This window comes from Lolium rigidum, chromosome 1, assembly GCF_022539505.1.
Source record: "Lolium rigidum isolate FL_2022 chromosome 1, APGP_CSIRO_Lrig_0.1, whole genome shotgun sequence".
NCBI classification, from domain to species: domain Eukaryota; kingdom Viridiplantae; phylum Streptophyta; class Magnoliopsida; order Poales; family Poaceae; genus Lolium; species Lolium rigidum.
In genome coordinates, this window is record NC_061508.1 from 109,260,898 (window position 1) to 109,271,786 (window position 10,889).

Sequence of the window (10,889 nt, forward strand, 5' to 3'; positions counted from 1 at the left end):
GAACAAAGAGCATGTTGTTGCGATGGCACAAAGAGGACCGTAAGTCGTACGGGGAGTTGAGACACCCCGCAGATGGAACACAATGGAGAAAGATCGACAGAGAGTTGATTGCGCGTAATTAACACGTCCGTTGGGAACCCCAAGAGGAAGGTATGATGCGCACAGCAGCAAGTTTTCCCTCAGTAAGAAACCAAGGTTATCGAACCAGTAGGAGCCAACAAGCACGTTGAAGGTTGATGGCGGAGGAGTGTAGTGCGGCGCAACACCAGGGATTCCGGCGCCAACGTGGAACCTGCACAACACAATCACAGAACTTTGCCCCAACGTAACAGCGAGGTTGTCAATCTCACCGGCTTGCCGTAAACAAAGGATTAGATGTATAGTGTGGATGATGATGGTTGTTTGCGAAGAACAGTAAAGAACAATTGCAGCAGTTTGTATTTCAGATGTAAAGAATAGGACCGGGGTCCACAGTTCACTAGCGGTGTCTCTCCCATAAGATAGCAGATGTTGGGTGAACAAATTACAGCTTGGGCAATTGACAAATAAAGAAGGCATAACAATGCACATACATATATCATGATGAGTACTATGAGATCTAATCAGGGCATTACGACAAAGTACATAGACCGCTATCCAAACATGCATCTATGCCTAAAAAGTCCACCTTCAGAGTTATCATCCGAACCCCTCCAGTATTAAGTTGTAAACAACGTGACAATTGCATTAAGTATGGTGCGTAATGTAATCAACACAAATATCCTTAGACAAAGCATCGATGTTTTATCCCTAGTGGCAACAAGCACATCCACAACCTTAGAACTTTCTCGTCACTCGTCCCGCATTTAATGGAGGCATGAACCCACTATCGAGCATAAATACTCCCTCTTGGAGTCACAAGTATCAACTTGGCCGAGCCTCTACTAGCAACGGAGAGCATGCAAGAACATAAATAACATATATGATAGATTGATAATCAACTTGACATAGTATTCAATATTCATCGGATCCCAACAAACACAACATGAAGGATTACAAATAGATGATCTTGATCATGATAGGCAGCTCACAAGATCTGACATGATAGCACAATGAGGAGAAGACAACCATCTAGCTACTGCTATGGACCCATAGTCCAGGGGTGAACTACTCACACATCGATCCGGAGGCGATCATGGCGATGAAGAGACCTCCGGGAGATGATTCCCCTCTCCGGCAGGGTGCCGGAGGCGATCTCCTGAATCCCCCGAGATGGGATTGGCGGCGGCGGCGTCTCTGGAAGGTTTTCCGTATCGTGGCTCTCGGTACTGGGGGTTTCGCGACGGAGGCTTTAAGTAGGCGGAAGGGCAGGTCAGGAGGCGTCACGAGGGGCCCACACAACAGGCCGGCGCGGCCAAGGCCCAGGCCGCGCCGCCCTAGTGTGGCGCCACCTCGTGGCCCCACTTCGTCTCTCCCTCGGACTTCTGGAAGCTTCGTGGAAAAATAGGCCCCTGGGCGTTGATTTCGTCCAATTCCGAGAATATTTCCTTACTAGGATTTCTGAAACCAAAAACAGCAGAAAAACAACGAATCGGCTCTTCGGCATCTCGTCAATAGGTTAGTGCCGGAAAATGCATAATAATGACATATAAAGTGTATAAAACATGTGAGTATCATCATAAAAGTAGCATGGAACATAAGAAATTATAGATACGTTTGGGACGTATCAAGATTTCAAAGATTTTGCAGCTGACGCAAGGAACATAAGATTTGGTCTAAGTACAGATGGCATGAATCCTTTTGGCGAGCAGAGCTCCAGCCATAGCACCTGGCCCGTGACTCTATGCATCTACAACCTTCCTCCTTGGTTGTGCATGAAGCGGAAGTTCATTATGATGCCGGTGCTCATCCAAGGTCCGAAGCAACCCGGCAACGACATCGATGTGTACCTAAGGCCATTAGTTGATGAACTTTTACAGCTCGTGGGGCAGACCTGGTGTCCGTGTGTGGGATGAGCACAAAGAAGAGGAATTTGACCTACGAGCGTTGCTTTTCGTAACCATCAACGATTGGCCTGCTCTTAGTAACCTTTCGGGACTGTCAAATAAGGGATACAATGCATGCATGCACTGCTTACATGAGACTGAAAGTGTACATTTGCCAAATTGTAAGAAGAACGTGTACCTTGGGAATCGTCGATTTCTTCCGAAAATTCATTCAGTAAGAAAGAAAGGAAAGCATTACAACGGCAAGGCAGATCACCGGCCGAAGCCTGCGAACGCACTGGTGCTGAGGTATTTGATATGGTCAAGGATTTGAAAGTCATCTTTGGAAAGGGTCCCGGCGGACGATCAGTTCCGAAGGGAGCTGACGGGCACGCAGCCATGTGGAAGAAGAAATCTATATTCTGGGAGCTATAATATTGGAAAGTCCTAGATGTCCGCTCTGCAATCGACGTGATGCACGTTACGAAGAATATTTGCGTGAACCTCCTAAGCTTCTTGGGCGTGTATGGGAAGACAAATGATACAAAGGAAGCACGGCAGGACCAAGCAACGTTTGAAAGACCCCGATGACCGGCATCCGAAATGGTTTCAAGGTCGTGCCGCCTACGCTCCGACCAAAGAAGAGAAGGTCATCTTTTTTGAATGCCCGAGCAAGTATGAAGGTCCCGTCTGGATTCTCGTCCAATATAAAGGGAATAATAAACATGGCGGAGAAAAAGTTCCAAAACCTGAAGTCTCACGACCGCCACGTGATTATGACGCAATTGCTTCCGATTGCTTTGAGGGGCTCCTGCCGGAAAATGTTCGAGTAGCCATTGTGAAGCTATGTGCATTCCTCAATGCAATCTCTCGAAGGTAATCAATCCAGAAGTTCTACCACGGTTACGTAACGATGTGGTCCAATGTCTTGTCGGCTTCGAGTTGGTGTTCCCGCCATCCTTCTTCAATATTATGACGCACCTCCTGGTTCACCTAGTCGAAGAGATTTCCATTCTCGGTCCCGTATTTCTACACAATATGTTCCCCTTCGAGAGGTTCATGGGAGTATTAAAGAAATATGTTCGTAACCGTGCTAGGCCGTAAGGAAGCATCGCCAAGGGCTATGGAAATGAGGAGGTAATTGAGTTTTGTGTTGACTTTGTTCCCGACCTTAAGCCGATTGGTCTTCCTCGATCGCGGCACGAGGGGAGACTAAGTGGAAAAGGCACGATCGGAAGGAAATCAACGATATGTATGGACGGCCATTCTCCGACCGAAGCACACCACACAGCTTCCGACCAATTCCAGCTTGGTGGCTTCGTACTTTGAGAAACACAAGAATATTTTACGCTCGTACAACCCGGGAAGCCTCGAATCCTGGATTAGGAAGGCCCACATGGAGACTTTCGGCAGTTGGTTGAGAAAACATTTAATGAATGACGATCATGTTGTAGATCAGCTGTACATGTTGGCCAAGACACCATCTTCGACTATAACGAGATAAATGGGAATACATTTTACACGATCGCCCAAGATAAAAAGAGCACCAACCAAAACAGTGGTGTCCGCTTTGATGCAGCAACCGAGAATGGGCAAAAGGTCACATATTATGGTTACATAGAGGAGATATGGGAACTTGACTATGGACCCTCCTTTAAGGTCCCTTTGTTCCGGTGCAAATGGTTCAAGCTAACAGGAGGTGGGGTAAAGGTGGACCAGCAATACGGAATGACAATGGTGGATTTCAACAATCTTGGTTACCTTGACGAACCATTCGTCCTAGCGAAAGATATCGTTCAGGTTTTCTATGTGAAGGACATGAGTAGCAAACCGAGGAAACGGAAAGATAAGAAAACGATCAGTACATCATGCGATGATCCAAAGCGCCACATTGTTCTTTCAGGGAAAAGAAACATCGTGGGAGTGGAGGACAAGACAGACATGTCAGAAGATTATAATATGTTTGCTGAAATTCCGCCCTTCAAAGTGAACACCGACCCAAGCATTAAGTTAAATGATGAGGATGCTCCATGAATACGGCACAATCGTAAGCAAGCAGGGACACAAGTGAAGAAATGATGTGTAATAATTTATTGTACCAAACTTTATTGAATGGATCATGTGTTTGGTGTCCATTTTCGAATGATTCGATTGATTCGAGAAACCACACTGATGATACATGAAATTTGGAGTGATTTAGTCATACTCCTGCCTAGGCGTATAATATGCATACTCGTAGTCTTCATAGGCGCCGCCGTTGTACTGGTAGTCGTCGCCTTCTAAGTTGCCGCCGTCGTCGTTGCTGCTGTCGTCGCTGTCGTCGGGCGGCGCTCGTGGCTCGAACTGAGGGTAGCGCAGGCGGGGGGTATCGCCGGCCGTGATGTAGTCCATGACGCTCTGCAGAGTCCGGCCGTACCACCATAGCCGACGGCCGGCCTCGTGGAAGTTCCCGTGAGGCGGACCGTCCTCCTCATACCTCGGCGAGCGTCCTCTCACGCCGATTGATGAAGAAGGCGTCCCAAGTATGCTGGTTATCGGGATGCCGCCGGGGATTCATCCGCTGCTCCGGCGTGAGGTCGAGGTAGTAGTGGTTCGTGATGGCCGCCCGGCGCGCAGCACTCCGAGGGACGGGAGGGACCGGCACGCCGCCGGCGCTTAGGCTCCAGCCGGCGGGGACGCGGTAGCCCGGTGGGCAAGGGTAGTTCGAGGCGCAAAGCTCCTCCACCCGCCGGTAGGTTAGAGTGGGTGCGGTGGAAGCCATGAGAGAGTGATGAGAGATTGTAGAGACGTGATAATGCTGGCCAAGCCGGGCTACATATATGTAGTGAGAAATGGCGGGAAAAATGGGAGCGGAAAGACAGGAGGCGGGAAGAAAGTGGCGGGAAGAAAGAGGCAGGAAGAAAGAGGCGGGAAGACAGGGAAGAAATGGCGGGAAGAAAGAGGCGGGAAGACAGGGAAGAACTGGCGGGAAGAGGGGGCCGGAAAGATAGAGGCGGGAAGAGGGGGCCGACGGAAAGACAGAGGCGGGAAGAGGGGGCCGGCGGAAAGACAGAGGCGGCCGGGAAGAACTGGTGGGAAGAACTGGTGGGAGAGGGAGGCGGAAAGATTTTGAAATGAATTAGTTTTATTTTTATGAATTTTTTGATATATTATTTGTATTTTTCAGATTTTTAAATGAATTAGTTTAATTTTTCTGAATTTTTTGATATATTATTTGTATTTTTAACATTTAGAAATGAATTAGTTTAATTTTTCTGAATTTTTTGATATATTATTTGTGTTTTTAACATTTAGAAATGAATTAGTTTTATTTTTCTGAATTTATTGATATATTATATGTACTTTTAACATTTTGAAAAGGAAAAGAAATTTGAAAAATACCTTTAGTCGCGGTTGGCCTCACCAACCGCGACTAAAGGGTATTTTCCGCGGGAAACAAAAACCCGGCGAAAAATACCCTTTAGTCGCGGTTGGGGTCACCAACCGCGACTAAAGGTACCCCTTTAGCCGCGGTTGGGGTCCCTAACCGCGACCAAAGGTCGCCCAGTATAAATGCCGCGCCCGAACCGCCGCTGCCCCCATCTCTTCTTCCGCGCGCGACTTCTCGATCTGCAGGACGCCGTCAGGCTGCTCGCCGACCGCCGCCCTCGCCGACCGCCGCCCTCGCCGACTGCGCCGCCCTCGCCGACCGCCACCAGGGCCCCTCGCCGACCGCCGCCGCGCGCGCGGCGCCGCCCCTCGACGCCGTCGCCAACACACGCACGCGCGCCACCACCGTACGGGCTGCGCCACCACCGTACGTCGCCACCGTACACGCGCCCCTCGACGTCGTCTTCCCCGCCGGCGCCGGCGCTGCCGCGCGCACACACAGGGAGAGGGAGGCCGGCGGCCGGCCGGGGGCGCGCGCCAACACACACGCACAGTAGGGCGGCGCCCGGCCCCGGCCCCTCCATCTCCCTTTTTTTTTAATTAACAAAAAATTTAACTTCATAAAAACTTTAATTAACTTAACAAAAAAATTGAACTTCACAAAAACAGTAACTTAATTAAAATTTGAAACGTGTATGTGACAAAAAAAATTTAATTAAAATTGTAACTTAATTAAATTGTAAACGTGTATGTGAAGAACTAATTTGTAACTAAGTTTATTTATTTATTTTTTATTTGTAACTAAGTTTTTAAATTTGTAACTAAGTTTTTTTTAATTAAAAACGAAACAACTTTGTGGACGTGTATTATATGTGAAGAACTTAGTAACAATTCAAAAAACTAAAAAAAAACTTAGTTACAAATTCAAAAAACAAAACTAAAAAGGAGTTACAAATTTAATTACAATTTTTTTATTGAACAACAAATTTACTTAATTAACTAAAATCTTGACTTAATAAAATTAAAACTTAACAATTTTGACTTAAAATTTTGACTTTTTTTGACTTAATAATTTTGACTTAAAATCTTGACTTAATAAAACGTACCAGATCTAGGGGGAGAGGGAGGCCGGCGGCCGGTCGGGGCGCGCGCCACACACACGCACTAGGGCGGCGCCCGGCGGCGCCCCGGCCCCTCCATCGATCTCTCCCATTTTTTTTGGGATCGAGAGGGGGCGGCGAGGGTTATGTGTCCTCGGCACCGCCACCGCCCTTTCGCCACCGCCACCGGTCTCTCGGTCACGCGGTCACTGCGTCCCCCCTCTCGCCTCCCTCGTCGCCCTCTCTCTTTATATGTAGAAGAGATGTGATAATGCATGTACACAATTAATTTGTTTTTACTACATGTTTTTAGGACTGACATATGGCGGACGATAGAGCTGACCCGATTATGGCCAGCTATGATCCGGACGCTGAAGACCATATGTTCGGCATCATAAACGGCGATATTATATATGTGCCGACCGAACAAGAAGAAGATGATATCTCTTCTTATCTGAACCTTGACGGTCAAGAAGAAGGCCGTCAGCAAGATGATGCCGAACAAACATCGATAAACGACGATCTTCAATTGGAAGTAGCAACCACCTCCGGCGCCGAGGTATATATATACATTGAGCCTCTGGTGATACAAACTAACTGATCTGAATAAATATGTGTGTACTAACGCGCGCGACTCTTTTTCTTATTTTAGCCCTCGGCCGGATCGTCGAAACAATCGAGTACGTCGTCAAAGCGTGGCGCAACCAAGACGATGAAACAAGGAGAAACATGTACCATCGAGGTTGTCGACAGTGCAACCGGCAGGCCGCTGGAGCCACGCAAGAACGCCACCAAGTTTATCAACCAATGCGGAGCCGTTGTTAGAGACAACGTCTCGATCACCGTCCAGAGAGTGGAATGAGCCAAAGAAGGCACGAATTGGTTTCACTTTTGTCGATAAGAGAACAAAAAAAGATTGCTTCAAAAAGCTTATGGAACATTTCGTTCTACCTCCGGAATACAACAAATTCGATGAGGAGGGTAACAAGATTGAGGAAAACAAGGAGAGGAGGAGGCTAGTCAAACAGGTTCGCTCTTCATAAGATGGCCGACGCATTCCGGAAATTCAAGCAAAATCTAGCCCGTGACTATGTCAACGAGAACAAGACTCCGGATTTCAAAGGACAATATGAGAAACTGAAACATGATTGGCCAGAATTTGTGAAGCAAAAGAAATCGGAGCAGTTCATTCAAATATCGAAAAAATAAGGAAAATGCGGCTAAGAAGGAGTACAATCATATTATGGGGCCGAGGAGGGTATCGCCTTTGGGAGCCTAGGTGGGAGAAGATGGAGAACGAGCTGAGGGCGCGAGGAATCCGTCCAGGTACGGAGGGATGGGACCCAAGGGCCAAAAGCTGGTGGTACGGGCATGGGGGAACGCTGAACCCGGAGACAGGGGAGTGTGTTTACCGGGGCAAAATAATTAAACCCACCCAAGCCCTTATTGACGCAATGAGGGATGCTCAAGAGGGGAAGATCAAGTTCAACAGAGAGAATGACGTGCTGACAAAAGCCCTCGGGAATCCTGAACACGGAGGACGTGTACGAGGCATGGGGCACATTCCGTGGAAAATAGGGTCCTCCCAGAACGATGACCCGTACGGTTATAGAAGCCGTAAGAGAAAGATGGATCGGGAAGCAGATGTTGTGGCGCGGTTGGCATCGGAAATGGATGTGATGAAGAAAACCGTGAGTGTACTAGTAGCCGAAAGAGATGCAGCTCGGGCGCAGCATGAAGATCATCCATTGGATCTCGGAAGCCAGCAGCGGAGAAGCAGCGTGGCTTCCACGGAGGCCCCACCGGCTAGTGCACATGCACCGACGATCGAGATTATCGCACCGGAGCCTCCGGCGATCGAAATTACTGCACCGGAGCCTCCTCGCTACCCCGTGGACGATGTAAAGGAGATGAAAGAATGTCATATGTATTATCCAATTGGGAACATGTCCATGAAGGTAGCCATCGGCAGTGCTTTACCATGTGAACCTGGAGCACTCCACCACAACAAGCCCATTCAAGATGGCTATGCTCGTGTCACGGTGGAGGACATAGTCCCAGGGTTTGAGGACCTGGAGATTGACATTGCTACACCTGAAGGGGAGAGAAGACTTGGAGATGTCAAGCGCCATTTCATTCTATGGCAAAATAAGTTTATCAAGTTTCCGAGCGAGGCGCCAAGGCAAACAAGTCCACCCCTACGGTGGTGGTGGCGGTGGCGGCGGTGGTGGTGGTGGTGGTGCTTCACCTACACCTCCTTCACGTGAGCCGACGCCGCCCCCAATTCACCTCCGGCGGGTAAGCAGCCACCGCCCCCGGCCCGCCCCGGCGGGTAAGCGTACGCCGCCCCCAATCCACCTCCGGCGAAGAAGCGTAAGCAGTCCCGGACTATCAACCCGGACCCTTATGTACCTAAGACCACAAAGGTACCGGAGCCATCACCGAAGCCTCTCCCCACAAGGCCTTGGGAACGTAGTGCCGAGGAAGTCAACGAGGCCGCGACCGCTGATTATGAGAAATGGAAGGCGGACTGCAAGAAGAAAAGAGAGCCCGAGCCCAAGCCAGTATTTTCTGATGAGCAAAAGAAGTGGGCTAAGTCATTTTTGAGCACACCGTCCCAAGCCGCGAAGAATCTGTCTGAAGAATATGCACGTGAACTTCGTAGGTAGGCACTCATGTTGAAGCAGAAGAAAGAGCGGGCGGAGAAGCAGGAGAAGAAAGCCTTGGAGGAGGCCGAGAAAGAATTAGCAAGTACAAAAAGCGGGAAACGAGTTGCCCAGCTCGGGGAACGAAGTAAACAATCGATTGCCCCGCTCATAGTGAAAGCCGCCGATCCGGATGCCCCCGATATCATAGAAGCTGCGGCAGCACAGGGATTGACTGTAACGAGTGCCAGAGAACAAGCGGCCAACTTAGGTATGACTCTTCGTCAACTGTTAGGCCTTGATGAGGCGCCAGTGAAGGAGGTAGTAATTACATATGTGCCGAATGGGCCTCTCGTCGAGCCTGCGCAGGAGAGGATCTACCTCCACAAATGACAAGTCTCCTAAAATGGTACAAGGGTTACATAAAAAATAAAAACGCCAAAGAATATATTTATGCGGAAGTTAGACATGAGCATCACTTCAAACATTACTATGTAACAATTCATCTGAGTGAATTGTTCCAGCTTCTCAATCTGCGTGAGCTCGACAAATCTATCATCGCTTGCTACGTTCGTAAGTGATTTATTTCTACCCCATCTCGTTCATTGCCTCGCACTATATATATGTCCTAACTATATTGTTCTGTACGCTATTATGCAGATTGAAGATCAAGGAATGCGAAGTAAGGAACATCCATGATGTTGGGTTCATTGACCCACAAATCATTAATGGATATGTGTTAAAACATCACCCCGCCGACGTGGAGGAAGACCTGTGGCGGTTTCTTGATAAGCAGGAACTCAAAAGTGATATTCTATTTCCTTACCATTTTGGGTGAGTGTTTCTGTCTTGAGCACATTCTATTTTGTTTACTCCATGCATGGTATGTGGCTAATCGATGAGTTATGCATGATCGTGCATGTATCGTGTCCGCAGGTTCCACCGGATTCTGCTAGTAATTAAATTTCACGACTCCACGTAATCGTCCACGACTCTCTGAATATGGATTCAAAGCTTTGGACCGACATGAGAAAAATGATGCCGAAGTAATTATTTTCATTCATTTGCGCTCTATATCGATCGGCCTATTTCGTTCATTTCCTAATATCAAGTAACTAATAACTCTCTTGTTTTCATTTAATTTTCTTTGCCTCGTAGGGTTTGGAGACGGTTCGTAGATGCCAAGGTCGGTGAGTTCAAAAAAGAGCTACATATTATGCGGTCAAAGAGTGGGACTGGGGATATTCAGCCAGCGGGGACCAATCTATGTGGATACTATGTTTGTGAGATGATCCGGAGAAACACCTCTGAGCGGGTTCCGAGTGACAACAATATCAAGAGGAATAACCTCCGGATGATGCTTACTCCAGAAGCTCGCTTCCGACCACTTCAAGAGGAACTAGCTGGATGGTTCGTGAGGGAAGTTGTCGATCCTAAAGGAGAACACTATGTAGAGGACGTAGAAGTTTATATGCACTAAATTGTGTATGGAAACTTGTTCAAAATTGTATATGCTGGTCATCCGATATTGAATATATATTGTATATTTCTCTTGAATTCTCTTTGGTTCTAATTTCAAATTTGTTTGAAATTGTACATTCATATGCATGTATGTAGTACCGTAGAATATGTGAAACTCCTTCAAAATTAAAATAAAACACAAAAGAAATAAAACAATACAAATTAAAAAGAAAACAGGTTTAGGGGGGGGCTAAAACCCTAAACCTCGCGGCGGCCTTTAGTCGCGGTTGGCCGAGAGAACCGCGACTAAAGGTCCTCCGCCCCGACGGTCGCCCGGCGCCCACGTGGAC